Source organism: Anabas testudineus, chromosome 8, assembly GCF_900324465.2.
Source record: "Anabas testudineus chromosome 8, fAnaTes1.2, whole genome shotgun sequence".
NCBI classification, from domain to species: Eukaryota; Metazoa; Chordata; class Actinopteri; order Anabantiformes; family Anabantidae; genus Anabas; species Anabas testudineus.
The window spans coordinates 4,542,581-4,548,937 of NC_046617.1; the positions used below are offsets into that span (position 1 = coordinate 4,542,581).

The 6,357-nt window shown below is 40.0% G+C and overlaps 1 long non-coding RNA gene across 1 annotated transcript; it reads right to left on the reverse strand.

Moving 5' to 3' along the window:
- Positions 1-1,936: 1,936 nt before the first annotated feature.
- On the reverse strand, positions 1,937-4,965 carry LOC113159123. Its single transcript, XR_003298602.1, has 3 exons — positions 4,668-4,965; positions 2,514-2,732; positions 1,937-2,212 (listed from the first exon to the last, which is right to left on the reverse strand). It is a non-coding gene; the product is annotated as an uncharacterized LOC113159123 (long non-coding RNA).
- Positions 4,966-6,357: the final 1,392 nt, after the last annotated feature.

A 6,357-nucleotide genomic window follows, 5' to 3' on the forward strand; every position in this document is an offset into this window, starting at 1 on the left:
TTGGACGGTGCTGTGCAGGAACCCTATAAACGAGGGAACTTTTATTTTGGGGAACAGTGAACTGATTTGCAGCTAAAGAGCACGAACATGAGCAGCAACAGCTTCACTTTGCATCTGTGAAAGGTGTTGGGCCCGTTTCATTTTCATGGTGTTGCCTTTGTTGTCATTTGTTGTCTTAAAAACAGCTCAGTTCAGTTATCACAGGCTTGAAAGTAAAATGTCACGTCTACTTTTTGAAATTCTCCTTTATTTCTATAGAAATATTCATTTATGCACAAAACAGATCCTGTATTAGACGACATAAGATTCTCCAGTCTCCCCCCCCCCCCCCTCCTTTTTTAAGGTGTGACAGCTCTTTTCAAATTCTTTCCATAGATCCCCTCTGGGCTTTCTCTTCTTATCGTAAATCTTCCACTTCGTCTCTTTCTTTTTGTCTACCCTAATCTGAACGTCAAAAATTCCTTCAATCATCATCATTCGTTCCCTGTCAAGCCATCCGTCAGCACTTCGCATGACAACCCTTGATCTGGAGTTGCTTGGCGACCTAAACAACCAAGATTATATTTAAAAACAGTTGCGATATATTCACCCAGTTATTATAGAGCTTCCACATGGCTACACAGACATCACTGAAGTGACAGAGTAATAGAGCGTAAATCCCCACACACTTCACCCTGACACCTGGCAAATTAAAACAGCTGAAGGAAAATGGACATGAACATCCTTGACTTCGTTTTAACATGTTGTCCATTTTTATTTTATTTTTATTTGTTTGCTGCGTGATTCTTTCTGCTGCAGAATATTTTCCTCGTTAAATTTATCGCAGCTCTGTTGTATCTGCAGATAAACTGACGTTTTGTTCCGACTTGCCCACCCAGACCTCCTTAAACCTTAAAACACACTTTGCATCAGCCTCACTGACTTGAACACATAGTTTGACCACTTCAAACCACTAAGGCGAAGTTCACGTTACATGTTGAAGTGACTCAAATCGGATTCTTTTGCCCCCAAATGACTCAAATCTGATTTAGTTTGATTTGTGTGAATAGACCAGATCAGATTTTCTTCATATCAGCTGTGGGACACGTCTGCGTGGTTTTCAACACCTCACCCCCATGTGCGTGTTGCCTGTTGTTATCAGTTAGTGTCAGCACCTCACAGCCCAGTAATAATAAACACAAAGGAGATAAACAGAGACGGACGTGAACAGAGAGATGAGGAAATTCCAGGTTTGTTGGACATTTATGCTTGAGCCTCTACACATGTGTTTGTGACCGTTTATGAATACAACAGACTTAAAGTCAGAAATAGATAGATACATGACACTCCTTTCTGCTCGCTGTAGCAGCCATAGACACACACACAGACTGTGCACCATGTACTTTGTGTTGTTGTGCTGGTGCAAATAAAGCATGGACCTAAAAAGCCTTAAAGTCACTGGTCGATGGTAGATTAAGTTAATTTACACTAAACATTAACCTTAACCAAGTTCTGTGCGTGCTCAAACATACTATAAGGGTCATGTATTAAGCTGAACGACTGATACTGTGTAACTAGATATACTGCATCGGTTAAATATTTTGTCACTGATGTAACTATACTATCTTACTATAACTCATTATCTATCAAGATAAGGTCCAATGACTCTGTTCACATTAGGTCTGCTTCAAAACCCATTTACTACAAATGAGGATTTATATAAAGACAGTTTCTGAGTGACACAAAGCTGCAATTGACCGTAAACAGTTTATGTTTGCAGCTTTCATCTGTAATATTTCTGATTATTGGTTTGTTGTTTGAGCTGATTAACAACAGAAAACCCAGACAGAGTCGACTGTAATTCTTTCATTCTAAAGCTTGTTCCCATTTGAAGAAGCATTTTGATTGAAATTGTGTTTGGAATTAAAAGGCAGTGACTTTTGTTTGACGCACACTGTATTAGTACCTGGTTTTATTTAATGTTAAACACACACACATATACACACACACACACACAAGGGTACAATAACCACCAAAAAGGCTGACAGCAGATCTGTTTCTATTCATGTGCTGCCAAGTTTCTGCTCTTTGAAGTTGATGAGAACTCAGCATCTATTTAACTGTTCAGGTCAAGCAGCTCTGCCACTGCTCTGTGTTCTGTGAGTCTGTAGAAGACGCACTGCTGTTTTCATCTGTTCTCAGCTCGCCTGTCTTCAGTCAGTGGACGTTTTCTCTAAAAATTAAAAATAAAATTACAATACAAATACAAATGTGAACATTCTTAAAGATATGAATCATCTTCACAATGTTAATGAGGTAATACAAAGCTGTTTAATGGTGCTCTGTTTTAGGAATAAACATATCTCCAACAAACTCCATTCATTTTTAAATCACATTTAATATGGATGCATAAAAACATGTAAATGAAACTGAACTGGCCACTAACCAAATGCTATATTCTTCTAAATGTCTGTGGTATAAAGCATTGCAGGCTATTAAAAATAATTACATCTCATTATTTGCCACAAGTTTACCTTAAGGGGATTTTCATGTATCCATTCGTCTGATTTCTGCTGGAATAGTACATGTTAAGCCTTTATTTTTTTTACTAGTCCTGAAAACACTTTTGGACTCCAAGAGGACTTGGATAAATGTCAGCTGGAAACAGAAGTGGTTCATGTTGTGTTTGATCCGAGTCCAGGGGGTGTGTGATGTGCGATGAGTGACGGGCGTGTCGTTGGCACGGCAGCAGCCTGAATATGTGAACAAGTGTAAGAAAAATATCGAGATGAAATGATTAAAATGAGCCAAACAGACTAGGCTAGAATCAAAACAGATAGCAGGTTTGAGGTGAAATATTTCATGAAGGCGTGTGTGCTTGCATGTGTGAGAAACAGTTTGAATGTTGTACCAATGGAATTGAGGACGTTTTGGCCACTTCACACTTTCTCACACACTTTCAAAAAGCAGTTTGCAGTTTGGGTTTGGGTAAGACATTCAGGTGTGATAGTTAAAGTGAGGGTAACCTCACTTATGAAATGTCCTCACATTGTGTGTGTGTGTGTGTGTGTGTGTGTGTGTGTAAAATGTACCTTTGTTCTATACACTTTACATATTGAATGCCTCTGTTCCAACAAGCCTCTGGGAAATACCGGCAGTAACGCACAGACAGGCTCAAACGTGCATGAACACACACATATCTCCTTAAAGCAGAGTCAAGAATTTGACATAACAGCTCATGTTATATTACATAACCCATGGACCTTGGAACACATCTGAACAATAGGGGGGGGGGGGGGGGGCACAGTTTTAAGGCCAGGTAGGGGGGGTGTAGGGCACATATGTTAAAACAAACATATGCCTACAGTACTGATAGAAATAATGAGTAACAGTTTTAATCTAACACCACACAGTGCCACACCTATACATGCTTGATGCAAACTCACATATTGAAACACACAGTTAATGAACTTTGAACCACTCTAGGTTGATCTTGCTCAGTATAACCAAGTCACCTGTATCTTTTTGGACACTACATGGTTGATGAGGCTTTGTCAGATACCTTCAGCACTCACTCAACAGTGGACCTTGAATTGATATGCTTTCTCAGGTGCACAGAGCGACTCTAGAACATGGAAGTCCTGTTTGTTTTAGGTGTTTATAATTAATGCACCTTTTTGGTTTTGAAGCTCATAGTGTTTGAATTGTTTCAGTTTAATGATGTGCTGATAAAGGGGTGCTGCACACAACTGTCCTCCCAGAGATAAATTAAGTTAATACTAAACTGAAAAATGTACAATCTGCATACTGCTACTAACAGAACAAGTTTGTGTCTGACTTTCTTTCTGATTTTTCTCTGCTCACCATCAGGGAAACTACACCACCCTGTCATACTATGCTGCTGCATCTTAATGTGCAGACAAACTTCAGTTCAGATCTTTATATGTCACCTGTCCTGGCTTTGTTAGACACTCTAACAAAGCCAGGGTTTCCACAAATGGGGTTTATGTTTTTTATTGTGTAATTCTGAAGTTGTAGCTGCATGTCAATCCCAAATGATGGCTGTATGTAAAAATCAAAGGATCACTGAATGTCTGAACCAACCTGCATCACAATGCATCTTGTAGTTGCTGAGATATTTCAACATGAATGAAAGTGCATGTTATGTAAAGCTGAAGTTAGATGTCATGTCTTGAGGCAACAAAAGGGGTCCAAAGCTTATTGCTCTCCTAAAACATGATCCGACTCGTGGTGAACAGCAATGACGGAGAACCAGAGCTGTTATGTTTTGTACTCCACACATTATTTTTTCCCCCCTGGCGCCTACATTGCTGCCCCTGCAGACCACGGGGTGTGTTACGTTATTTACTGTAAGACAGCATCGTGAAACACACTTTGTTTCTGTTTACCTCTCAGGCTCTGAGACCAGTTGACCCTGACAAATAGCTAACCAGTTCCAGTAAAGAGCCTTAATCGCTGTTGAAACATTTCGTCAATCTGTTGAAACATTTTAAATGACATAACATGCAACAATATCCGTTTAATTATATGAAACTGCTGTATTGTGTGGTGTTATTCTATATTTTCTTACTGTAAACAGTTAATATACTGGGTAAATTTCATTGGAGATTTGCACTCAGTCAAAGCTGGTCAAATGAAGCTCTGCTATCACTACATCTGCCACTTACTCTCTCTCTGGATACTTCTCGTTCAGCAGACTGCAGTCTGTCAGAATGGAAGATCATCCACAACTGCGCGCTCTTTTGGGCTGGAGCCCCACAGGCTGTGTGCTGTCTCCTCTACTTTACTCTCTGTACACCAATTACCGCACCTCCCAGAGTGACTCAGTCAAACTCTTTAAATTTGCCAATGACACCACCTTAATCTGTATTATTACAAGCAGACATGACTGTGCCTGCAGGCGAGAGGGAGGACGCTCGCTGTTACAGAGTGGAGAGAACAACCTGGAGCTGAACACAAATATCTATAGAGATGGTCATTGACTTCAGAGGAAATTAGCCTCCACGCTTTGCTTCTCACTCAGGGAACGACAGCCAGCAGAGCTGCTGAGAACTACAAATTCCTGTGAACCACCATCCATCAGGATGTGAAATGAAACATCACAATATTCACTATTACCTGGAAATGCTGTTAGAGTAAAAATGATTTACTGATATATCATTCTCTTATTACATTTTTGTTTGATTATTGTTTCTTACTTATTGTCATTATGAAGGAAATATGTGATGTTTAATGTATAATGTTGTACTCTGCACACAGACATAAAACAGGACAGGTCAGAAAAAGGTCAGCATTCTCAGAGTTGACCAGTTCTTGTTGCTATACACCTGTAAGCAGTGTTTTATCCTTACATGGAGTTCTTTCTCCTTGTAAAATGATCATCCTTTAACCATACCAGCCCACATCTGTGACTTCAGGGTGTGTCTCATTTGTAATAAAAAGTTTGCACAAAGGGGAGACGGACGGAGTCGGAGATGGGAAATCCTGGGTGAAGCATTTATGATGCTAAGACCTCAGGCCGGCTCCCCTTGCAAGTAAAAAGGCCAAACAGTGTCCTTGTTGTGCTTTATTGTCTTTGTCTCTCAACGTATGAAAAGTGTTGAGGTTATTTTGGACCCAACAAATGCGTGCAGCACTTTCTACAACAACTGAGTAAGTGTGATAAGCGCTGCTGGTGCGGTTTTACAGTGTCATCGTCACTTTGTGGTTTTACTCTTCATTCTCTAACTTTCTTTCAGAGACGCTGGAAAGAGCTCCTGAACTGACTCCTGTCATCACATTGGTTCCCAAATATTCCTGTACAGTGAGATGTCAGACTGCAAAAACATATTTGAGGTCCAAATTTAAACATTAGCTGATAAAAAGCGGTAAAAAATCCACTTTACAATACAGGATTATGACTCCAGATTAAAACTCCAAGGGGAGCAACTAACCCACAGAACAACAAGAGGCCACCGTGGTATTACTGGGGTGGAGGTAAGAAAGGATCCACTCCGAATGGGATTAAAAGTAGTGAGCAGAGGTTGTGTTAAAAATCTAAAGGATTAAGAAAATCTAATTATGTAGATTTACTTCAAATGTGAAGTGTTTGTACTTTACTTGAATATTGCCATTACATGACTGCACAGGAAACTGATATCCACCCTAACAAGCTGTGGAGCTACAGCAACAGGTGATGGAGCATGCTCTCCTCCTGCTATCTGTCTGGTTGGAAACATCAGGCTCATATTGAGCCACCGTGCTTCTTACTGCCCTCTACAGACCACCTGTACAAGCTACACATCATTTGCTTTTTTTTTTTTTAATCAAATAGCTTCATTCAGGTGCTTTGTCTAATGCTGCCATTTGTTAGAGAAA